The sequence below is a fragment of the Pezoporus occidentalis genome, unplaced genomic scaffold (genome assembly GCF_034315485.1).
Source record: "Pezoporus occidentalis ecotype Australia unplaced genomic scaffold, CSIRO_AGI_Poc_V1 ctg254, whole genome shotgun sequence".
Classification (NCBI taxonomy): Eukaryota; Metazoa; Chordata; class Aves; order Psittaciformes; family Psittacidae; genus Pezoporus; species Pezoporus occidentalis.
Genome location: NW_026914437.1, coordinates 46,113 through 71,000, shown reverse-complemented (window position 1 = coordinate 71,000; position 24,888 = coordinate 46,113). Strand labels below are relative to the sequence as shown.

The 24,888-nt window shown below is 53.3% G+C and overlaps 1 protein-coding gene across 15 annotated transcripts in view; it reads right to left on the bottom strand.

The window, feature by feature from the left end:
- The window catches only part of CACNA1G (calcium voltage-gated channel subunit alpha1 G), a 140,791-nt gene that overhangs the window by 96,083 nt on the left and 19,820 nt on the right, over window positions 1-24,888 (bottom strand). The gene's annotated exons all lie outside the window — the stretch shown is intronic.

The following is a 24,888-nucleotide window of genomic DNA, read 5'->3' as shown; positions in this document are numbered from 1 at the left end:
GAGGTCAGACTTTGGGTTCGCATGGAAACCTGCCTGCTGTCTAGACACCTGCACAGCAAACTGATGGCGTGTTCTCCCCATGCTCACATCGGTGGCTACAGCTAATGTGAAAGCCACTACAGCATGAAAGTTGCATGGCAAGAGTTCTGAGCACTGATGGGATGGATTAAAACATTAAATTAAAAGAACTATGTCAACTTTTAGGAAAAAGAAAGAAAAAAACCCCACACCAGACACTTAATTTCCTCTCCTGGCATTTACAGAAAAGCACTCTAACAACATCACAATTTTCTATTAACCATGTTAAATCTTATCCCAGGAGCATTTCCCTGAAGTCACTGCTTGAACTTTTCATTCCCAGTCTGAATTAAGACTGTCAAAACCATTAACTAACTACCAAAAAGCCTTTAAGACTCTGAGGGCCAGCAGAGCCCATCCTTACCCTGGCTGCTGCCTCTCGGAGCAATTTTAAACAGCCAAACTGCTGGGACACGCTTTGGATGCTGTTACTTTTGGGGCAGAATAAATTGCACTGCTGCAGCAAATCCTTATGGGGATGGTTCAAACCTGGTATCCAATTTCTGCATCCTTCTAGGGAGCATTTCTTGCCTATGGCACAGAGATGTCAAACCCAGGAGCTGGGGCAATGTGGTGCTGGGGTTGTCTTCCAGCCTAGCACACAAAACACCCCATCGACTGCCACAACCCACAGGCAGCCGGGGCCACGCTCCTGCCTGGGTGCAGGCAGCAGCTTCCAGGCTCCAGGAAAATAAGCGTGGCTCTTGCCAGACAAGAGCTTTCGCTGCAACGCGGTAGCGGGTGGTGTTTGGGAGCCCGTGCTGTAGCGTTACCAGGCTGCGGAAGAAGAAGGTGAGGATGAATCAGCAGGTGCCACCCCGCTGGGTGCACGGGGTTGGAGCTGGCAGCTCCTGCCACCCATCCTGGGTGAATTCCTGGGAAATCAGATGGGGCTGAGTCACGGTTTCATTGTCAGCAATCTGGGTGTTTTAATCGGAAGGAACGTTTACAGGGTATCGGGATAGACATTCCAGGGTGGAATATTTAGCCCAAATATAGTCCTGTGAGGACAGGCCTGGAGGGCAGCTGGAGGAGGGGGCAGCATCCACAGGCATTCCCCAGCACAGGGGGCTGGAAACATCCCTCTGCAAAGCCAGCCTCATCCACAGCTCTGCCAGTGAGGAACTGCAAAGCCCTTCAGAACATAAAGAATAGGTGAAAAAAACCCTGTGAGATCCCAGACGGTGACAGAATGAACACGTGTCTGCAAGGGTTATGTGAGATGCTCAGCACGGAAGGGAGGAGGCTCAGGAGTAGCTTGCTTGGTTGGGTCAAAACCTGCAGAGACAGATGGGTGCTTCCCCAGGCAGGCAAAGCTACATGCAAAGTCTTTAGTGGTGGTGGAGTAGACCCTGCAGTAGGGCTGGGTGTCCTCCAGGGGCTCCATCTCAGCTGGGCACAAGACCTGGGTGATGCTTTCACCACAGTGGGCAGCTGGTTGGTGCTGGCTGGGATTCCAAGCAAGCAGAGGTGAGCTCACAACCATGATGTGCATCTGCTTAGAGTCACTTGAATCTCCCCTGCTCCCTCTCCAAGACCTAGAGCAGCCCTAACACCCACCCAGGGCAGATGAGTAGATCCAAGCTCACCACAGCCCCATGTGCAGTGCAAAGGGCTGAGCCTCTCAATGCCATTAGCATGCTGGCACCAGTGACTAATTGCAAGCAAAGCCTTAAAAAGCTCTCTCTTAAAAGTATCCAGGAGAGATGCCACAACCTGCAGGGTGATGGGCAGCCAGGAGGCAGATGTGGGGACCAGCACCAGATGTGCACCCACCAAAGGGCTCCTGCAGTGCCCACATGTAGCATCAGTCCTTATCTGTGTAAACACCCACTGCCCAGAGCCGCAGCACTCCCAATCCAGTCCCCAGCGAGGCAATGGCAAATGCCCTCCTCATCCCATTGCATCCCTGCAGCTCTGCCTATGCCACCAGCCCAGGGCTGATCCCTGCTCTCTCACACTACAGCTCCCCTCGCAGTAACAAACAGGCAGGAAAACAGCCTGTGGGGAAGGAGAGGGACCCAGAGAGCAGGAGGGGGGGTTATTTGCTGCTGGCAGGTTTATTTTGCCCAGCTTTAACCGCAGACCCACTTATCGGCATATCGCTCCCTCGAGCAAATACATTTCAGTCCAATATAACACATCACCCTGATTAAACATCCCCGGGACAGGGACCCCAGCAGTGCCGAGGGCGGTATGTTAATGCACAGCTGATACATCAGAAGGCTGGGGAGGGGGAAGGATATTTTTTTTTGCCTCTTTTTCTTTCCAGCTGAATGAAACTTCAAGCTCTTTCTTCTGCTAATGGGATTTTCAGAGCCACGCAAAGTGCTGATGGCTATGGCTTTGTACCGACCCTCCTTTGAGCTGAGAGCCTGACAAAGGGAAACTCTTCAATTAGCAAAAGCAGAAGGTGCTTTATTGAATGCTGCCGGCTGCTGCTGCGTGGGCAGTGAAGGGGCAAAAGGGGCTTTGGGAAGCACTAGAGACAGCGGCTGGTCCTCAGCCAGCAGCTAAGGTGAGGAGGCGGAGGCAAAGCTCATGGTGAAGGGCACACCGAGCTGAGCTGAGCCCACAATCCACGCTGCATGAGATAAATATTTGCTCAGGCTGAGCAGGCAGGATCCATTGGGCTGATCCTTAAAGTAATAAAGGGGTTCACGTGCACACAGCAAGTACAGCAGCACACAGCAAGTAATCACCCTACACACGCCCTACCTTGGGTGTCAGAGTCCCTCCTTTCCAGGGTCACCTGCTCACTCATTCTTTAAAGTCTACATTCCTACCATCAGGTTGGTCAAGACACACAAAGGGCTCACGGATCCTTTTCAACTAAAACAAATCTGTTTCTGCTATGCAGAAAAATCCAATAACGCTTAAAATTCACAAGCTAAAGCACCAAAAAAACCCCAGCAAATACCCAGAAGTCTCTCACTTGTTACCAACAGCATCCTTTGCACAGAGCAAGAGCCCTCAGCCCCCTTCCCACCACAAGCCATCCCCGTGCTACCTGCATGCACTCAGCAGAGCCTGACCTTTCCTAATTAAGAGGCAAGAGCCCCAGATTCAATTAGCCAGCGCTACCCAGCTTAATATAATTGAAAGAGGAAGATATTGCATTACGCTTGCTATGATTTGGTTGCAGAAGTTTAGATCAAATTCACCAGCAAGTGAATTAAATGCAAAGCTGTTGCTCGAGGGCAGCGCCAGCCTGGAGGATGATGGGCCTGGTGCTCGGTCCATCAGCAGCACAGGCTGTCTGTGCTGAGCCTGAGCACACACTGCTCTTTGGATTGGGGATGGGGAGAGCAAGCACCACTACGCTGCAGCATCACCCATCCCCAAAAATCATGGTCCCTTCACTAGGGGAACCAGGCACCTACACCAGTGGGTGCGGAGGGCAGAGTTTGTTGATGCTTTACAGGGACAAACACTCTCCTGCAGAGGATTAATATGTATTTCCTACCTTGGTGCTCCACTAGTTCCAGGTGGCTTCTGCCATTCCCCCTCTCCTCCTTCCCTGCATTCTTCACTTTCCTCTCCAGCTCCTTCCATGACCCCCTCCTCCAGCTCTCCCGAAGCAGTGCCAGTGCTCCAGCAAAGCAGCAGCTCCAATAGTATGTGTTGCTGCCCTGCCATTGCTGGAGCCGGGGTGGGACCCCCCAAAATCACAGCCAGCGTGATGGAGAGCTGGGCTCTGTGGGCAAGGCGGGGACCAGTGCTTGGGCAGCCCTGCAGTAAAACCCAGCCACAGAAGTGCATCAAACTCTGAATCCATCCAGGTAACCCCTTGGCTCTGCTGCCTGTTTTCTGGCCATGGAGAGGTCAGTCAGACCCACAGACCATAACCAGGTCCCTCACCCCTACCCACAGTCTTTTCCCTTGTGCTGGGTGAAGCCTCGGCTCGCTGGGACAGCGGCTGGTATTTGACAAATGTGCCGAAAGCGCTGGCAAGATCTAGGGTTTTTTTGTGCAAATGTGATGTGAAAATTGGGTTGAAATGACAGCCTTCCCCTGCAGCGTCACCAAGTCCCACCAGCTTAGGAGTGACACTGGGATAAGCTGCAGACGTTAATGAGAGCGGAGTTTTAGGCTTCATTCATATCATCAATTCCAGAAATAGCCCCTTTGACAGGAGCATAATGGGACTTCCAGGGTCTGGCCTTTGGGGGGGTGTGAGGAGGCAGGGACTGAAATCCTAAAACATTAATTCAGGCCGTTTGCAAGGAAAGTTGAAAGTCCTCAGAATTAATCTGCCTCATGGATGGAAACAATAACCCCTTCGCAGCCTCTGGCTGCATCGGGCCAGCATGAAAAGGTTCTTCGTGTCAGACCCAGTTGAAAGGTCACAGGATTCTCATCACAATCCTGGACATTCAACTGGATTTTGGTTTACTCTCCCATATTCCATAAACTGGCTCCCACCTTTTGCTTTTAGCATCTGCAGGAAACATTTGCATCCCCTTGGATGTTGCATGCTAGAGGTGCTCTCAGAGCATCTTTACCCGATGAATCCACTTCCCCAGCTTGCAGCTGAGCACTCACTGGAATCTGTCTCTGGTGTGATCCTGACACAATCTCTATTCCATGAATTTGCCCTTCCAGGTGCTTTTCCAAGCTTGGTACCTCCCCTCCCTCCAGGGAATACAAGAGTGGGATGAAGCAGGGAAGATGCGGCAGGTTTGCAGCATCACAGTACCGCACCAGCAGCAATCCTGCTTTTTCCTGATGGGGTGGATAACCCACTGCAGGCACAGCAGCCACAGGCATGCTCATTGCATGCATGTGATGGAGTGTGCACCTCCTGCCCTGCCATCCATAGGGATTCATGCCAGGAGAGCCCAATCGCCAGGGCATTCCTGGAAAGCAAAGCCAAGAGGCTCTCCTCCAGTGGGGCTGCAGCAAAGGGGGTTATAGATTCAATAGAGAGCATTTCCATGGCCAACGCCTGGCCCATCCTGGATCACCTTATCTGGGAGCCTGAGGACACACTGCTGGGAGTTAGGATGACCCACTGAGCCCAGCACATCCCCAGCCACAGGCACTGAGCTGGGAAAAGCCAGACAGGGAGCATCCCTGCCTCGTCACTGCTCTGCAGGTCTTCAAAACGCTTCCCTCACAGCACAGACAGACCCAGGAGATGATTTTAGTTCATGCAGCTTCACAATTAAACCTGGGAAACCAAAACAGGGTGATTATTCATGCCAGTGTTTCTGGAAATGTAATCTCTAATTTATTTCCCCTTGCAGATGTTCCAGGGGATGCAGCTGCTTCCCTCTGCTCTGCTCCATCCCTGCAGGACCACGGCTACACGATGGTCCCCAAAGGCCCCATAATGCACAACGGTGACTGCAAAGCCCAAAAGTAGAGGCAAAAGGGGATTTTAGGGAGTAATCATCTTAATCACGTTATCATTTTTCTCTCAAAGACTTAAAAATTGCACTGTCAGTTGCAGGCAGGAGATGTTCTTCCCTGCTTCGGAACGCAGCCACCTCTTAAAGGGGGATGTAGGATTTGCACAGCAACACAGAACCACCCTGCTGAGCCGCCCAGGTGATGAAGAGAAGAATGATGCTGCATTTAGAGGGGGTGAAGCCTGATGAAAAAAGACATTTTGTCATAGAAAAAAAACCCTGACAAGGTTCTTATTTGCCTTACTGTTTCAGAACTGTTTCCCTATCACCTTTTAGGTTTGTATTTTAAGGGTTTTTCCAGCAACCAAAAGGGTTTAAAACCTTATTGCTTAAAGAGAGGAAAAAATGAAGATAAAATCCTTCAAGCTGAGTGTCTTGCATAATCTCCAAACTTCAGGAGCTGGGGGTTTTAAGACAAGCCCTATATAATATCACTTACAATTAACTGCTGAGCTGGGAGGGCTTGGCCAGCCCAACCATGGGACCAGCATCTGCAGTGATGGGTGCTTTAAAAAAGTAAAATGAAATAGAATGTCAAGCAAGAGCACTTTAGACTGGATTTATTCTGGCTTCTCATCCCCATCCTTTGTTCCTCATCAAGCCCTCCTCAGCATCACAGAACAGAGAGCAAGAAACCAGCCAAGAAAAGGACTCGCACAAAGGGCAGGACAGTGCATGGCCCCTGCTGAGAGGGATGGGCCCAGGTTGAAGCCCACAGTGCTGGAGCTCACCAGCTGTTTCACCAACTGATGCCAAACACCAGGAACATGACCCTTATTGCCCAACATCACCAAGGAAGAATAGAGAAGCAGGTGAAGCCTCACTCACCCAGACCGAGCCCAACAGAAGCTCCAGCTTCCCCCAACCTCCATCTCCCCCTGATTTGGCACCTTCTGCTGACGTTTGGGTGGCTCAGGGATGGGCTGTCCTCCCGCTTGCCCACCAAAGCAGGGCAATGGAGGCAGGAGCGTGCCCTGTCACACACGTGCCTGTCCCTGTCCTCCTCCTAGACCCAGCTTGCAGCTCAGCCTCCACACCAGCCATCACCTCCCATGATGGAGCCTCTGGGATGTGCTCCCTCCCTGCATCTCACACGTGGCATTAAAGAAGATGTTGTGAGTAGTAAAAGCCTTCCCAATGGACTCCTCCTCAGCAGGAGGGACCCAGGGTTCCCAGTTAAAACACAACAAATATGCCAAAGCCGCTACTGGTGCTCAATACTGTATTTAAGACCTTTTCTCCCACCATGCCTTATCAAGTGCAGAGTGGATAGACACTAAATCCCTGTATATATATATACTTTTACACTTACCCACTGTAAACTGTCCCTTAATAGCTCCTGCCCTTAAAGTTCAGTGGAGCAGAAGAGGGGCTGCTCAGTGCGACACATCCACAACACCCATCAGTGCCACCCCACCATGGTGCACAGCCCCAGCCGTGGTTCAGGATGCAGGAAAACCCACGGAAACCCAGGTAAATGCTGCAACACAGGCAGAGGCATCTTCCCCTCATACCCATGCACAAAGGCACCTCATGCAGAGTTGCCAGAGGCTCTCTCTCACTGAGAGACTCGGGATATTTGGGATACTATGAAGTTTCTACCATTCCTGATTCTGTTTGCTGCATTACTTGAGACAAAAACTGTTATGCAAGGTTTCCTAAACAAGTTGCAGTGAAATCTTTGTAACATCCTACACCGACACATAGTTGGGATATGTCAAGTATTTGTCTTATTTTGTTCCTCCTTTGTCCTTTTTTTAGTCTCCTACTTTTTCCCCCTTGGAAGTACGCTGGTTCCCATGGAAACAGTGATGTTATGGGTATGGACACAGCTTCCGTGACGTCCACAAGTTCAGTATAAAAGCGGATTTATGTAACAGTTGGTGAAATGAAGGAATTGGGGAGGTGATGGCTCTGCATGACCACACATGTGGCATCGGTGCTGCTGTGCCAGCAATGCTGCACTGGGCAGGCAGGTTCACATAAAGCAAGAAGGAACAGGGCAGAGATGAAAGCCCAGACACATGGCAAGGTGGATGAAGGTAAAATGTACCCTAAATATACATATCTATAAACATCCTAAACATACATATCTATATTTTAATATTCATATATTTCCTTGGAGAGCATCTCTTACCCTTCAGTGCAGATGGGGGACCAGGGTATGGGCCAGGTCCTTGCTGTCACCCCAGCCACAGAAGTTGGCCAGGATGAAGGCCATGGAGCAGCAAACCCCCTCCAGCACTGGCAGGCAGTGCCTGCCTCTGTAGCCAGGGAAGGAGATCCCCTCTGAGCCAGGCTACCCCTAACAGGGAAGGGGAGCATCGCCAAGAAGCTCCTGCAGGCTTCAAAGCCTGAGCAACACAGGCACATTTCCTCTTTTTTGCCAGCCTGCGATTTAAATCCCTTCCTAGGGCAGTGCACATATGGAGGGGATGTCTCTCCTCCTCCTCCTCCTCCTCCATTGGTCCCCGAGGAGGAAGCTCAAACACCTTCCAAAATGAGAGATTACCATGCCCAGAGATGCCACATCAAACCCTCCTTCTCCCCACAGAGGTTTGGCTGGCAGGCACCATACCATCCAGAGCCAACCCCCCCCAAAAAATCAATGTATTAATAAGCCAGAGAAGCGACAGGCTGATTACAGCCCTGCTCCATCCCGGGGACGTGCTGGTGAGAACAAGCCTGTGTTAATTGTCTTGGCAGCTTCTCCACTTCTCTTACAATCCCCAACACATTCTGGGAAGCCTCAACAGGCTCTCTGCCCCCATCACGGCTGGATTAACCCCCCCTGGCTAGGAAAACCCTGCACTCATCTCTGCAGAGCCAGAATATTCCCCATGGAGCTAAACTATTCACTGCCAATATCAGCAGCCCACCCAGTGCAGGTGATACAGGCTCTTTGCATCCTCCTGCATCCCTCTCACTGGGGACCACTCTCCTGAGCCCCTCAAGCACCCTGAATTCAAACCCCACTCTAGCCTATTAAATATACACAAGGCAAGTGACTGAAGGATTCATCCATGGCAGGGAATGTCAGCAGCTGCAGTGAGGAATGCAGAATGGGCAGCTCTGCAGGATCAACAGCAGCCACCGTTAGCTCAGTGCTTCCCTGACCACCCAAGCAAGCAGGCAGCAGGATGGCACCGAGGTGCAGTAACCAAGTGAGGACCACAGAACTCCGTGAGCCCTGGGAGAGGTGGTGAAGACAGCCCGTCCTTCTGCTCACTGTGATCCCAGCTGCAGCTGGAGCTCAGGCAGAGAGAGGGAATTCCCTCTGCTGACTGAGGGCCAGAGGAAACCTCAGAGAGAAGAGCTGTTAGTGAGGAGCTGGGATGCAAGCAAGATAAACACATGGGCTGCATCATCATCATCTGAAATACATGACCCGTTTCTGTGCCTGTGCCCGCCCCCCAGCCCATTCCAGTCCATCTGCAGACACCCAGGCTAGAGATACTTATGGGTGGGATTTGAGAGACAGGGAAATTGGGATGTAGGGCAGAAGGGATGCACCCAAGCAAACCCTCCCACAGCAGCGGAGCACCCCCTGCATCTCCTGCATCCCCTGCAACATGGCAAAGCCCTCAGCTGGGACGCTCCACAGCCACCAGACCTGCAGAGTCCTTACCAAGCCCTCCAGAAAGGTGAGGAGGCACAGAGGCATTTCAAAACTCCTTCACCAAGCATGGAAATGCATCCACCACACCAAGACAAACACCTTCCAGGGCCTGAGAGAAGCTCAGACTCAGGGGTTTGTCCATTTCGTCTACAAATAGGCAGCCTGGGGATCAACAGAGGAAAAGGGGCTGATGCAGGTGAGCCCTGTCTGCCAGGCTCCAGGATGAACCGAAAGCACCCAGCTCGCAGCACATCTGCAGCATCTGGGTCCTTCCTGTCCCCAGCCAAGTATTTTAACTGCAAAAGGGAATGAGCTCAAAGCCCCTGAGGAAACCTGGCCAAGCCTCGCAACAAACTCAGAGGACAAATCCAAGGACAATACCAGCATCATTTTCACCCTATGGACCAAAACAGAGCTGGAGGAACCCATGCCCCACGCCTCTCCCTTCCCCTCCACTGGGTGCCCTCACCTGAGGACACCAACCAAGGGGGTTCCTAGGAGCTTCTCAGGTTTTCCTTAGCCAGCACTGGGAGTAACTTACCATGCAAAGCCTTCCTGAAAAAACACCGCTTTGGGGTGACTCAAACTACCCACAAATATTTGTGTGTGTTTTCTTACATGGCTGCAAATGGGGGGGGGAATTAAATAATTAAAGAGATTATGTTTTCAAAGCCCAAATATGATGTTGATTTTCCAACTGGCCTCTTCCAGTGTTTCACTTGGAAGCAGAGCCAACATTTCATTTCTAAAAAAACAAATCAATGCAAAACACAGTATTTTGTTGCAGGTTAAGTACTTAATTAGGCAGAAACCATCTTACACGCTTCAGATTTTGAAATCCATGATTCAAAACCACAAAAGCAGGGGTTTTCAGTGTAAGCACCGCAGAGCTTTCACAATGGGGATGGGTGTTCAGGTCATTTTGCAGGTGGAGAAATAGAGGTCGAAGCCATGCTCGCCCTCAACCCGCTGCCTTTTCCCCTGTATGGAAGAGGCTGCTCCTGCTCATGGCACACAGGGAAGGAGCAGCCGGTTTCTGACTGCATCAGGAGGTGCTTGAGGAGCCCATCTGCGGGAGATGCTCGAGCCATAAGCTGGTGCGCCTGACTCAGTTCTTGAGGCGCCTACAAGTAACTTTTGTCTGCATGAACTGAAACATCTTGACACCACGTCAGAAAACCACCGTGACTAAAAGCCATCACGAGCACTGGGTTGATGCACAACGACTGGGTGCAGCAAGCTGCGGTCCCCAGGGCTAAGCCGTCATGGGAGGGAGAGCTGGAGCACTGAGGACTCTGGTTTGCTTCCCAGTGCCTGGCCATGTGCTTGGTCTTATTCCCCCCTGCACGCAAATCCATGGTTGGGAACTCATGAATTAGAGCCTCGGTGGCAGAGGGAGGAAGAGGCAAGAAGACAGGGTTGGGATGGTGCTCAGTATGCCATACTGCAGAGCTGAGCTCCGCCATGGTGCTTGCAAAGACCTGGTAGGAGATGCCACCACAAAACACCTCCCAACCTCACGTGTTCATACATCTGCAGCCCAACACAAAACGGGGTAAGACCAGCTTAAAAGCAGGACCTACTCCACACGCCCAAGCCCAAACCCTGGGCTGAGCTCACATGTGATGTCCTACACTTGCCATATCCCACTGCCTACTGCTACTGCCAAAAAAAGACCCAAAGTAGATATGGAGGGTAGATGTTCAACCCCAAGGAGCAAGCAGGGGGTTGTGTGATGGAAGTTGGATGAAATAACTCAAAGTCCAGGAAAGACCACAGAAAAGGGTTTTTTTTTGTAAAGGTTAGGGTGCATCTGATAGATTTCTCTTGCAGGGATGACACAGCCCCCCTGGTTTCCCTTCCCTATGTGACTACAAAAGGAGGTGGCAGTGAGGACTTCGGTGCTACCTGCATCCCACACTGCCAGCCATGGAGAAGGGGCTAGAGCCAGCCAGGTCTATACTGATGTCTCCCACTCCTATAAAGCCCTCCTGCCCCCTGGGCACCCTGGTTGCTGCCTGAGGCAGCTCAGGCTTGTGCTCTCCATGATCCCAGCATTCCCAGGGGAAACAGGCGAGTCCAGCCTCCCCTCCAGGCAAGGAAAGCCAAGGAGAGGGAGGCTCGGCTGGCAGCAAAGGCAGCTGCCCACCTTCCCAACAGTCAGAGCGGAGGCTCCGAGCTTCCCGGGGGCTTGGGGCATCGCACAGGTTCGGTGCTTTCAGCAGCAGTGACAGCGCGTTGACATCTCCATGCAGAGATGGGAAGTGAAGGCGGACGGGGGGTGTGCACAGGGCTGGCTGCCTGGTGGTGACAGGGAAGGGGAGAGGAGGGAACGCAGCAGCACTGCATGGAGCAGATATTAGGCAGGAGCAGTCAGCCTGCTCCCAGGGTCTGCAGATCCTCCTGGGAATCCCAAAGCGCAGCTAACCCAGCAAGGGAGCTGCTCTTCCCAAGGATAACATAGGGTCACACAATGGTTTGGGTTGGAAAGGACCTTAAAGATCATCCAGTTCCAACCCCCTGCCATGGGCAGGGACACCTCACACTAGACCATGTCACCCAAGGCTCTGTCCAACCTGCCAGGGGATGGAGCATTCACCACTTCTTTGGGCAACCCATTCTGGTGCCTCAGCACCCTCACAGGGAAAACCTTCTTCCTTATATGTAACCTGAACACTCCCTATTTCAGTTTGATCCCATTACATAGACAAGCTTATCAGGGGGCAGGGGTCTATTCAAGCACATGGGGTAACACCCATGGGGCTGAGGGGTGCAGAAGATCCACAGGGGCAACCACCAGCCAGCACCACCAGCAGGGATCCAGACAGCACCCTCTGCCCAGCATAACTCAAGTAAGAGTCTATTAGACACAAAACACCCCATTTAATTAGCATCAGGCTTCATCAGCAGCTGACAAAAGCCAGGAAGCTCAGAGAGTGGGCAGCACATCATCATCTGACTCTGACCCACACAGCTCCTCCTGTGCTGGCATCACTGCCAGCGTAATGTCACCAGAGCCAAACCTCAGTGAAGGAAGAGCAGGGACTGAGCCATTGCCATTTTCTAGTGCCTGTCACACCAGTGTCATAACCTGGCATTTAAAATGGATTTGTTCCATTCATTCATTCCTGCAGAATAAGACCCAGAAGGCACTAAGCCCCAACTGCCCTGGGAGCTGCTTGGCGTTGGAGAGAAACCAGGCAGCCACAACCACCACTTCCAAATCTCATTCTCGCTGGGAATGAGGTCAGTTTGAGCCTATTTGGGTGGAAATTGTCACTTTGGGGTCCTGCTGCAAGCCTGCCAGGAGACCTGACCTTCACCATCAGCAACCCCCAGGCTAGGGCAGAGGTGGGAAACACTCAAGCACCATCCCTTGGTAAGCAGCTCTCCCTCCTTTCCTCTCCAAACCTTTACCAGACCAAATCTGGACCCAGGCACAAGGTGAGCCCTGCTCCCATGGCCAGATCCAGCCCCACACACCACTCTGTCCTGGCACAGCCCCAGCCTTCCCTGGAAAAGAGAGGGCATTTGACCACTTCAGGAGCTTTAAACCAAATGATTCCTAAAGGTTTTGATCTCCAAGGCTTAATGAAAAATGCACCAAAACCCCCCAGGTTCCCAATCTCAGGCACATCACCCACACCAACTTTGGTTTTGGAAAAACAACAAGGACAACCTTTGGCAACCCAAAACCCCCGGAGCTGTTAGCTCCCAGCCCATCCGATCACATCCTCATTGGGAACCTGTATCCAGCACCAAGCGCTGCATACACCTCTCATCCCAGTACACAATTACAGGTTCAAGGTGCAAAACTCAGCTCCAGCCACCCACAAGGCTTACCAGGCAGGAGAGAGGACACAGTACAAAGCCAGCCCTTTGGTCTGGCACAGCAGAAAGGCGATGGTCACTCCTGAGATCCAGGTCTGGACTCAGACCTCAGCTTTTTCTGATTTTAGTTTAGTTTGCTGCTCCCCTCCCTGGATGTGACTCATCCTGGGGCAGCATCTCCAGCCAGCGTGCTGCTCCTGATGAACTGCTATTGATTTACTCCATGTGTGGACAAGCTTATAGGGGAATAAGGGCGCCTTGTTCCTGTTCCAGGATCCGCGTGTCTCCACACATGGAGTTAATCGAGAAAGAGCTCCATGTGTAGGCAAGCACCTAACGAAGGCACACAGCCCTGGCACCTTCCACATCCCTACCCCAGGGCCTGAGTGATGCTTAGTGGGTGCTATAGGAGTGGTGGGGTTGGGATGATGGCCTCGGGGCAACACCCTGCTCCCCCAGCATGAACACAAACATGGGCCCCCCCCAAAGCCTTTCAAAGGGCAGCTCCTCCCAGCCAGCCCCATGCTATGGCAGTAAGGCTGTAATGGGAGCAAAGCAGGCTTTAAAAATTAATGTGGAACAAAAGAACTTCCACAAAATAAAAATTGCAGTTTCTTTTCCATTAATAACATATTACAAGCCTTCCTAAAGAGGCTGCAGGCTCCAGCTCTTGCCCTTCTCTGTCCTGTCTCCCTCTCCATCACTGCTCCCTCTGCACTATCCACTTCTGCTATCAGCGCTCCGAAAAGGCTGAGAAAGCTCCAAGTTCCCCACCGCTGGTAACCCTGATCCCATGTGATTTCATCATCTGCCCTCTAATGCAAAATGGATGTTCTAATTCTAACTAATAAAGTGAAAAGCAAGAAAGAAGCCGAAAATAAAGCCATCAGGCACGGGACTGAGCTGTGTTTGTCTTCTTCCTAATTCCATTACTGCTTTGAAACGAGCTCTAGATATTATTGCTCCCTCATTAACAGCTGCTCCAGTTTCCCTTCGAACCCCGGAGACTGGACCCTAATGAATCTTGCAGCTTGAAGAAGGGGGTTTTTAACCACAACAGCAGCATCACGGACAGAAACTTGGATTAGAGCATCTCATGGAGCTAATATTTATCTTGAGGAGACAAGATACTCTGGCCGAGGAGAGGAGGTGCAGAAGCGTGTGCACACACGGAGCCGAGCGGGACACGGATGCTTTCAGGCACTCACAATCCATTTACACCTCATAAAATTCTCATTGCTTTTGCCTGGAACAAGTGCAGTGACCGCACTAACCCTGATTGCAAATGCCAGAATATTCTGCAGCAGCCAGCAGGATCTCTGGGTCCGGGTGCTTCATGGGTCCAGCACACTACAGGAGCACTTGATGCTCAGGAGGGAAGCACTTGCTTAGAACCAGGGGTGTCAAATGCCTCGTTTTATGGTATAGGAGCTTTTGGGGTGATTTTTGACTCCTTCCCAACACTGCAAGGTGTGACCAAATCAGGTTCTCCAGGGCTCTGTCCTTCCTCATGTCCCTGTACAGGGCAGTGCTCCCGGATGTCCCCACTCTTCCCACTGAGTGCTGAGCTAAGGACAAACAGCTCTGGGGCTTCTTAATAAGTATTTTCAAGCGCAGGGAAACCTGCCCAGCACCAAGCCCCTTCCCTCAGCCCGGCACTGCAGGCAGAAACACCCCATGGGTACTGCCCTCATCACAGAGCCTGGGGCATCGCTGCAGGCAGGGGCTGCGAGGTTTCCCTGCCTGCATCCCTGCCACCAATAAGGGGACAGGGATGCGCTTTGCACTTCATTACCCCACATGCACCCAGTGCTGAGGGGCTGGGGACTCCCATCGCCCCCCCCAAGCCATTGCCGGCCCTGTGCCTGCTCCGACACTCCTGCCTTTGGATGCGAACGGTTGCTCTGACCGTGCTCTAATGCCCCGGGGACAACGAGCGCTGCCAGCAAATACATTAGTGAGAGCAAAGCAGCTGGGGGGGGGGAGGAGATCAGCTCTGCGCATCTTGCCAGGCTGCTTTCCTCCTGCCTTCCCTCTCGGCAACTGTAAATAAGGAGGACTGAGCCGGATTAGAGGTTACTGCCCCCATTCAAGGGTACTTCTGCACGTCCTAATTCATTTCCCCCTGATCTGGCCTTTCCCATCCCATCTGTGCTGCAGCCACGATCCTTGCTGCCCTAAGTGCCAACAGGCCAGAAGATGCATTCCAAAAACCCCTGGGAGGTGACATCTCTAAATGGTAAGAGAGCAAAAGAGGATGGGTTTCCCATTAGAGGAGAGAGCACCAGGAGGTCCACACTGTCCATTCACTCACCTCCACCAGGATGGGTCCCACTTCCCAGCAATGCCCATGCTCCTGCAGCATGAGGGATCATGCCACTGACTGATCATAATGGGAAGAGAGGAAAAGAACAGGCATGGGGTCACCAGGCAGGAGGTGGAAAGCAAAACACAAAAGCTTGGGGTGCCTTCTCCCCACCAGTGCTGGCAAATATTGACCCAGCACACTGCCTGCACCAAGGGTGTCCAGCACTCTGCCAGTGCTTGTGACCAGGCAGGGTGCTGTGTGCTGCTGGCACTGCAGTGACCAAAGGAGCCAGATCCACACTTCACCCCTACCCTGCCACCCCCTGAGCTCCATCCCAATGTGATGCACGTTTGAGATAGAGGAGTCTTGGGAGCATCTTCCAGCCCTGGACACACTAAGCCCATCTGTCCTCTTCAGAGGAAGGTGATTTTGAAGGAGGACAAGGCAGGCATAAACCCAGATAATGCAAAGAAGAAGATGCAGATGCTTTTGGTCCTAGGAAATGTTTACTGCAATTCTCACTCATCCCATTGCACAGACAGGTCCTGATCACAAAGGAGGGGCTGGTGTTGCACCATGTAACTAATATTATCAATTGTTCTTGACAAAGAGATGAGCACAAGTGACCCCAGGCCTGTTCAAGAAGGCAAAACACAAAGACGGGTATTTTGTCCCCTCCTCACACTGTCACCCTGCTGGCATCTCCCCGTGGATCCCCACTTCCCCTGCACTGCAAGCTGCAGGGCTCAGGGAAGCAGCTTCCCTCCTGGGCAGGCAATTTGGAAGCAGTTTCCACCTCCTGGTGGACCCAGCAGCCCCCATTTGTCCCCAGGTCCAACCTGTTCAGCTCTAGGATCCCAGCTAAGCCCTCCCAGTTGAAAGCTCAACTTTGCAAGCATTTCACTGCTTACTCCCAGCAAGATTGACCCTGGAGACCCAGCAGAGTGTTCAGCTGAGAGAGAGAGAGCGCTTTTCTTTCAAGGGATTTGGGGCTATATTTGGGCAGCAGGAGGACGAGGAACAGAGCAGCACCCTCAGCCTCACCACCCTGGGGTGGCCTATGTGCTGCCAAAGCCGTCCCAGCACCAATTCCCAATCCAAGGAACTTGGGTTCACTCAGGTGCTTTGCTTATCTCATTTTCCCTTTTCCTTTCACCACCTACGCTATTTATTACTAAATAGATTTCAGAGGTTGGGGTGTGATAATGGGGCTGAAAAGCCTGGATCTGCTTTTCCTTTCAGACCTAGATGGATCCAGGCCTCCAGCACTACTGAGGGCACTGAACCCACTCGGCTGAAACAAAGCTGCCCCAGAGAGAAACTCTTTGTTCTTATCTTAGGCTCAAAGAAATTCAGATAAATCTCCTCTCATTCACTTCATCATCTGCTCCCTTAGCAAGGCTCATGGAGGCAATGCCAACGAAAAGGAAGGATGCTCCCTCTCCAGACCCAGGCCACCTTTGCAGACCTATGAAGCCAGACTTGCTGTAGCTTCTACCCCAGAGACCTGACCAGCGGTCTATTAAAATCAGGTCACTTCTTTGGGTGCTTAGATCTGGACTTCAAATGGCTAAAATTAGCTGGGAAACTTGCACTTTTCTGCCTTTCTCATCCCATGCCTCAGTTTCTAAAACCAGGGAAAGAGAAGAACAATTGCTTCTGTCCAAGCCTTTCGAAAGCACTTGGACATCTTCGGATGACAGCGCGATTTGGTACAGACATATTCATTATTCTTCCCTTCCATGGAGCAGCGTTAAATCTTTCTCCATATAAAGTCATTTTCTAAATTAGGTAAAGACGGTGAGTTTTGCACTGAGCACATGTGGATATTTTTATAAAGATGTTTGAAACTTCTCGTCTGACTTTTCCTTGCCTTGAAGGACAACGTACCGAATTAAACCCTCCTGTGACCCCGTTTCGTTTTGCCCTCGAGGACTTCTCAGGAAGACTTTGCCAAAAAGTAGCATTAGTGAGTTTGCTTCATAGCAGATTACAGATGCCAAAGCCTGGGCTCATGTGCTGCTTGGGCTTAGCTGGAAAAGAGGGGCCGGGGATGCTCTGGGACGGCCCCCAAAGGGTTTCTTTAACACATCGCTTTCACTGTCTAGAACCAGACAGGTGAGTCCACATGAATCCCACAGGAACTGCTGCCACAGATGGAGCCTCCAGCTCATCTCCAACTCCCATCCCTACCTCGTTTTGCTCTGTTACAGATGATGCCAAAGCACCACGTGCTTGCCAGCTCTGCTCCCGAAAACGTGTACCAGGCAGAACCATCCATGGCGGGTACCAGGCTGCTCTCAAGCAGACAAGAGGATGCTCTCCTCCAAGCAGGCAGGCAGGACACATAACTGAGTGCCCCTCACCTGCCCTGGGTATAGGGACAGGCACCCCAGGATGAGACCATGAGGTTAAACCTTGAAGATCTCTCCTAAAGAGGGGAGGGATGAGAGGGTTACATTGCCAGTAGCTATGGAATTAGATTATATGGGATGATATAGAAGAGACGGGATAGATCAGCCCTTTCCCTCAAGCCCTCCACTGGGAAACCTATCCCCTGTGGGAACACTGGGACGGAGGCACAAGACTTCCACCCTGCCCCAGCTCCAAGGAGAGGGTGCAGGGGGAGCACAGCCCCCAGCACAGTTCTGCATCAGGGAGATAAGACACAATTGAGAATGAGGAGAGGAGCTAAAAGCCAGGAGGACAGAAATGAGAAGAGGAAGGTGGCTTTGGGCCCATCGAGTGTCAGCTCCAAGAAGGGAAATACCTGCCATCACCCACCAGCCTCACTGGGGGCTGCAGAGCCACAGCCTGAAGCATGGCTGGATCCCAAGGCCAGACAGCAAACACAGGAAAGGTCACCCCTCCTCAGGCCCAGCAGCTCGAGCGGGGCTGCCTCTGAGTCAACAGGGACAAGGTTTGAGCCAAACCAAAATAAGACGTCGATGGCACAAAACGTGCCTGCGCAGGAGTCTGGGGAGGTTTGTGGCTCAGCTGCAAGAGGAGGTCACGGGATGCTGCATCACCAAACAGCTCTGAGCTTTTGGATGGCAAACCAGCCCCTTGGGCTCTCCCCATGCAAAGCTGCTGTGCCAGGAACACGTTCAGCAAAGCCCAGCTCCTAAGAGCTGGACATGGGGAGCATCCTCCTCCCACCCTGCAGCCGCTGTCCTAGGGAGTGAGAGGAGACAGCAACACTGCAGGACCCATCCCCTCTGGGTGGCTTTGAAGGGGCTCTGGGTGCTGGACCCCACTCTGCCTCCCTCCGCTCACCCCTGCAGCACCCAATGGGCACTGTGCAGTTTTCAGGGTTTCCCACAGCATCCCTGCTCCCTCTGGGAACAGGGACAATCCCTATGGCCACAAAACAGAACCCAACACACCAGGAGGCAGGGACCCACAGAGCCCGGAGGGACACAGCGCAGGGACATCAGGGATGGAGGATGGCCAGCAGTAGCCCTGGCACCCGGACACCAAAGGAAAAGCTTTTCATCCTCTGAAAAAGCTTCCCAAGCTTAAATTTCTGTTATTTTTAACCTCATTGCTGCATTATAAATACCCACCGGGTCCAGCGCTCGCCTCCCAAGCCAGCCACTGCGGTTCTGCTCCAGCTGGGGCAAACTTTGTGGCTTTACTTCTCTGAGAGCTGCTCTGAAACCTTGGAGAGGAGCCAGAGAAAGGCCTGACCCGCAGGGAGAGGCCGAGGGAACCAGAGCTGCCCCGTGGGGATGCGGGGTCAGGAGGCAGGGGGACTGTCCCTAGCTGCAGAGGAAGGGATCTCTGGGAATCAGCCACATGTGGGTGGGAGAGTGGGTCCAGCGGGGGGATGTTTCCCGGGAAAGTCCGGCTTCTCCCATGGAAAGCATCCCCAAAATATTCCAGTGCATTTATGTGTGGATCTTGCTCCTCCTCACCCAGATTTACTGTCATTTCGGGTCCCGGGCTGCGGGCGGTCCAGCTCCCCTGGGATAAAGCCGACATACAGGCAGGGCAGCAGGGCTCCATGTCACCATCACAGCCCCAGGCAATGCTCCTGGGGGGCAATATGGCACAGAAGAAAACCTATGGGCTCACACCAGACTGGTGAGCAGAGATGATGGGGTGAGCATGAGAGATGCTCACACCCAGTGGCAGACAAACCCATGCCAGGGGACACGCTAAGGAGACAGCATCCTCCCCAGCACCTACAGCACACATGCAGCAGCCCCTGACAGCACCCAGGAGGGATGTATAAGGCCTACTTAGCTCTTTGCCATGGCCTCTGCCTCTCCAGCACCCACAGATGGGGCAAGCAGAGCCCCAGGGCAGAGGTCCCAGCTCCCACTGCCATTTTCCTATCCCCTATCTGCGCAGCAAAGGTCACTGCAGCACCCTGGGCAATTGTTCTCACAGTCTGCAAGAAAGAGATTAAAACCTCTCTGTTTGGTGGACGTGAGCAGCAGAGGAATAAGAAGAACCCCAAGAGCAGCTTTTATTCCAGCTGCTGTGAGGCATGAAGCCAGCCCAGCTCCACAGGGCTCCCAGCACAGTCCCCACAGCACTTTGGCAGCATCCCTCCTGGTCCAGGGGGTCACCGCACCGGCAGGCTGGGGGAGAAGCAGACTGTTTGTGTGCAGCTCGGAGCCTTTTCCTAGTGGAAGGTTCCCCGAAGCGCCAGGAATCCGGGCCCCGAGCTGTTTACTTTGTGTATTTCTGCAGATTTCACTTGTGGTTCAGGGGAATTCAGGCACAGTGAGAGCTGCTGCCACTCACCCGCCAGAGCCCAGCACGGCAGCACCAGGACCTGCTGCCTAGCCAGCAAGGGAAGGCACCTGCCCTAAAACACACACAGGGAGAGACAAAGGTTCTGCACTGCCCTTTGTGCACGGAGGTGATGGCCAGGGCCAGGAGCTGCCTACGGAAAGATAAGGAAGGCAGGATCCCATCACCAAACCAAGAGAGACATCTCCCAGTGCCATCCCAGCAGAGGAGCAACTTGTACTCCCTTTAGAGTCTTCCTTGCAATGGGAAGATTTTAGCTCAGGAAAGGTGCTGTTGAACAACCACCTCCCATCCTATCTACCCTATCCCATCTATCCCATCCTCCTCCAGCTTCTCCTCCACCAGCATAGCCCTCAGACCCGCCAGCCCTGCACACCTCTGATTCACTGGCTACAAAAGATGAATGGGAACAAACTGAAGCCAAATCTCAGTGGTTCATCAGCTGGGCCTGGGACAAGGCTGTGTGCAAGGTGAGAGTGCCCCATGCCAGGGCTCGGTGAGCAGCTTGGCTGCTTCACTCCCAGCTTGCACTCTTGGCAGCTTTACCTTCCATGCTCCCTGGCCTGGGGGTGCTTTTAGAGGGGACAGGGCAGCTTGTGCTTCCCACAGGACAGAGGAAGCTGCTCTCCTCTATGGAAACCTGTGCTTTCAGCAGGTATTTGTGAGGATAGACCCCAGCCCGAGGACTGGGATGCAGCATCCTCTTGGGTTATTGCATCTGCTGGACCTCTGGTCAGTCTGCAGCCCCCACCACACTCAGACCTGCAATGAGGACTCTGCCCTGCAATGCAGCCTGAGATACCTTAGAGGATGGTTCCAGATCCCCTGTGCTGCACAGCCTTTGTACCCAAGTGGGACCAGGTGGAACAGGGCTGCAGATGGCCTTGGTCTTGCTCTGGAAGGTTCGTGACCAAATCGATCCTGCAGGCAATAGAAAGGATGGACCTGAACCCAAGTCCTGGAAAACACATGGAGAGCGTGGGCCAGTTTGCACCCCAACACAGCAGAGCTGGGCTAAGCAGCATGTTTACAGCTCTAGAGAAGAGCTGCTCCGACCATGCCAGCATCACCAGCTGGGGAGAACCGAACAGCCCAGCCAGTGCGCTCCATCCCCACTGCCTGCCCTCCCCTCGCTTCCCACGGGATCCTCTGGGCTACGGGAACAGCAGCGGTGAGAAAAATCAGGGATCGGCTGCGGAAAACAATCCCTGAATTCAACCCCCCCCCCCAGCTGCTCGCGGCAAAGCCCTGGTTCTCAGAGCTGCATCTCAGCCCGGCGGGGGTCAGCAGCCCCAGAGCGAGCTACGTGCCCAAATCAAAGGCAGGCGCAATCAGAGCAATCCAAACAACACACGCAAACGGGCTATTTGCAAATAAACAGAGCGAGGCAGAGCTCACCAGCGGAAGCGGCAGGGGAAGGAATGCTCTCCAGTTTAGGAAGGCTGGGATCTGCTGGTGGGCAGCGCGAGGAAGGAATGCGGTGACGTCCGTCCAGCTAATAAATTAGTGAGGTGAATTATGCAGGGGGAATTAGTCACACGGCTCTCCAACCTGGTGAGGAAATGAGGATGCAGCCCTATGTGAGTGGGACCCCAATGGGAGCCTGGGACCCCAGTGAGGCGTCAGGGTGGTTTTCACCCTGGCAGTGGAGTGGAGGGACAATGGAGGTGGGGGATATCGTGCCAGGGGATGTGCAGAGTGCCAGGGGCCACACACGTGTTCTCATGATGGGTGACAGCCATGGGCATGGCTCATTTGAGTCAAGGCATCAAGCAGGGACTGGTAAGTGTGGGCAGAGCACCTTGCCACTCTTCTGCCACCATTGTGGCCATATGGGCTGTGCCCCTGCCTGGCTCTGCTCCCCTAAAGTTGGGGCCATCCCTGTCAGTGACACTTCCATAGGCACTGAGTGTCCTCCAAAACCCAAAAGCCTTGCTTTTCGGGCTCCCTCAAAGCAGAGCCACCCCACATAGGACTGAATAACAAAGCCCCAAACCCTGTGGCCACACGAGCAGGATCACTGTGTTCCACACGCGATGTAACACCATGGCTCACACCTAAACTGTGCAGGGGAAACCTCAAGCATGTGCTGAGCAATGCAGGGTGCGCACCCGCTGCCAGGGCTGCTTCCCGCTCCCAGCCCTGCTCCAACCCCATCGGGTTTCTTTCCCTTTTTAACTATGCATCGCTCCCAGGAGCGGTTTCCTGGGCAGTGACGTGACCCTGCTCCCCCGAGAGCCAGGGCTGTCCCTGGGATTCATTCTCGGGGTTATAAAACCCTGCAGCCATCCCCGGGCTGGGTTTTCCCTCCATGGGGCCATGCTGGGAACACAGCGGCACGGGGCAAAGGGCAGGACCTGCTCCTACTGGGGTCCAGCATCCCCACGAGCCTTTCACCCCAGCAGTGATGGAGAGGAAGAGGAAGGCGACAGCGCTATCCCACATCCTCCTCTGCAACAGCAAAGGGAAACACGACCATGGATGCTGGCAGCAGGAGGGTTCTAAAGCCATGCAGAAGGCAGAACAAGGATGCATAGGGACAAGCTGAAAAGCCCCTGGTGAGGATACAAAGCACACACAACACCTCTGCCTTGTCAATACTAAAACCCCAAGCAGTGCCCTGGGCTGGTCAGTTCTACAGCCCATGAGCCCACCCTTGGTTATTATTAGGAACAAGACATTCAAACCCAAACACAAAGTAGTGGCTCCGTGCTCAGGGACACACTGGGGTGGCCCTCAAAGGAATGCACCAACTGAGGTGCATCTAGCTCTGACCAGCACCTTCAAACAACCACAAAGAGCCCCAACCCATGGCAAACCCCAACTGGGGACTAGGGGAAGGCAATCACAGAGGAGCCCATCTTCCTGCCAACAGGGTCTGGCTATGGGGATGGCTGGTGGTGAGAGCAAGGGCCAGGCAGGCACGGTGCTGCATGGTGCCATCAACAACACCCGGGTTTATGAGGCTCTGGGGACTGGGGAAGCTGTTACGTTACCAAATCCCATCCATCTGGGGAACCAGTAGGTGCTGAGGAACAGCCACTGCCAAGACAGAGCATTTATAGACACGGATATAGGTATTTTAAGAAGTAAAAGACAAAAATTGTCTCTGTGAGCAAGAGGAAGGTCGTGAGTAGTGGGAGAGAAGACAGAGCTGCCAGTTCCTGACATCCATTTCACATTATCAATTGAGGATGACAATCTTCCCTGCAATTCCCACATTACTGATGGAGAAACTGAAGTAGGGCATACTTTGGGATTTCCTGAGCCCCCTGTGATCCCAAGCCCACAGGAGCTGCCAGTGCAAAGATGAATCCCTCGAGATATCCACCCCAAATGCTGCTCACACGCATGAAGGCATTCCAGTGGGACTGTCTGAGGGATGAGAGAGAGAGGGACAAGGCAGAAGAACCAACTCCCCCCAGTCTGCTACCCCAGCTAAGCTGCAGGGACCTTGGGGGGGGGGTCACAGCAGCAGGACTGGGACACGGAGCCACCCAATGCCCACCCCATAGGAACAGCATCACAGGGCCTGCTCAGCCCCAAAGAGACCACCCCAAGGAGGTGGCAAGCACCCAGTGGGGCTCAGCACCACCCCTCCATGCCCCCAGGACCCACATGAAGGCAGAGCAGGACCATCAGCCTCCCAGTTGGGGGTTCCCATTGCACATCTCATCCCCAGGGGGGAAAGCGGTGCATGGGGCACATCCTCCCTGGGGCCAGCATCTGGGAGCAGCTCCCAGCACCGGCTGCTCCCAGAGGGAGGAAGAGGAGAGGTGGGGCGAGGGAAGAAGAAGGGCACGCATGGAGAGAACAGCATGAGAAAGGAGACGCGCTGCCAGTTGTGCCAAGTTGTGCAATGCTCAAATGTCACCACGGGTTCCTCTTTTGTTCCCCCAGCCCCAAGCAGGGAAGCTGGGCCGGATCCCCCCTGCTAATGGCCCCCCCTGCCTTCTACTCATTTCATTTCTAGCAAAGCCAAAGCCTCTCTGGTTTCCCTGCAGCAGTCCCGGATGCCAACGGAGCATGTTAGCAAGGTGTGCCCGGCCTTCGGGGTCACTGCAGAGAGGAACCATCCCCTCCGGCTGCTGCTGGCACACTGCAATCCCTGCTGGACCTCCCGTCCTGGCTCCCTCCTCTCTCCAAGACAAAATATTCCAGCTTTTTCCTCCTTCCAGGCAGCGACTCCGTGTATTCCCACAGCTGGCAATGCCAGAGCAGCAGCTTCATTCCACACCCACCCAAGGCAGCAGCGATGCGCAGGATGCTCCCGTGCATCCCCAACCACACGGTACATGCACAAGGTGCTGCCCTGTCCCCAGCCCCAGCCCCACCACTGACCCCGCACTGAAACAGCACTCAAAACTGGGGCAGGCGAGGTGATGCAGAGCAGCCCCAGCCCCGTTATCTGCACAGCAGCCCTCCTTGGAAAGCAAACCCAGGGCGAACTGTGTGCCAGCTTAATTAGAGAGGAGAGAGGCAAATGGCTGTAAAGCAAAGAGGAGCCTCGTTAGAGGTTACACAACAATTCCTTAATCAACCAAGGATGCTCCATGGACGCAGACGCTGATTTGGCCACGGCCCCCCACCCAGGTTGCAGGGTGGGTGCATACAGCAGTTGCCAACACCTTTTCAACAGCAAACAGGGACATAATGCAAAGTGACAGCATTAGCTCTCCAAACATACACGCGTCGGGTCCCCACAGCCCACCCAGCACGGATCCATCACCACTGCCCCTTCATCTGCAGAGGATGCTGAGCCAAACCCCTCTCCGCCAGCAAGGAGATGCTGAGGAAGCAAGGTGTACAGCGCTCTACCACGGCACCACACGAGCGATTCCTCGATTGGAGGAACCAGCCTCAGCAATTTTAGC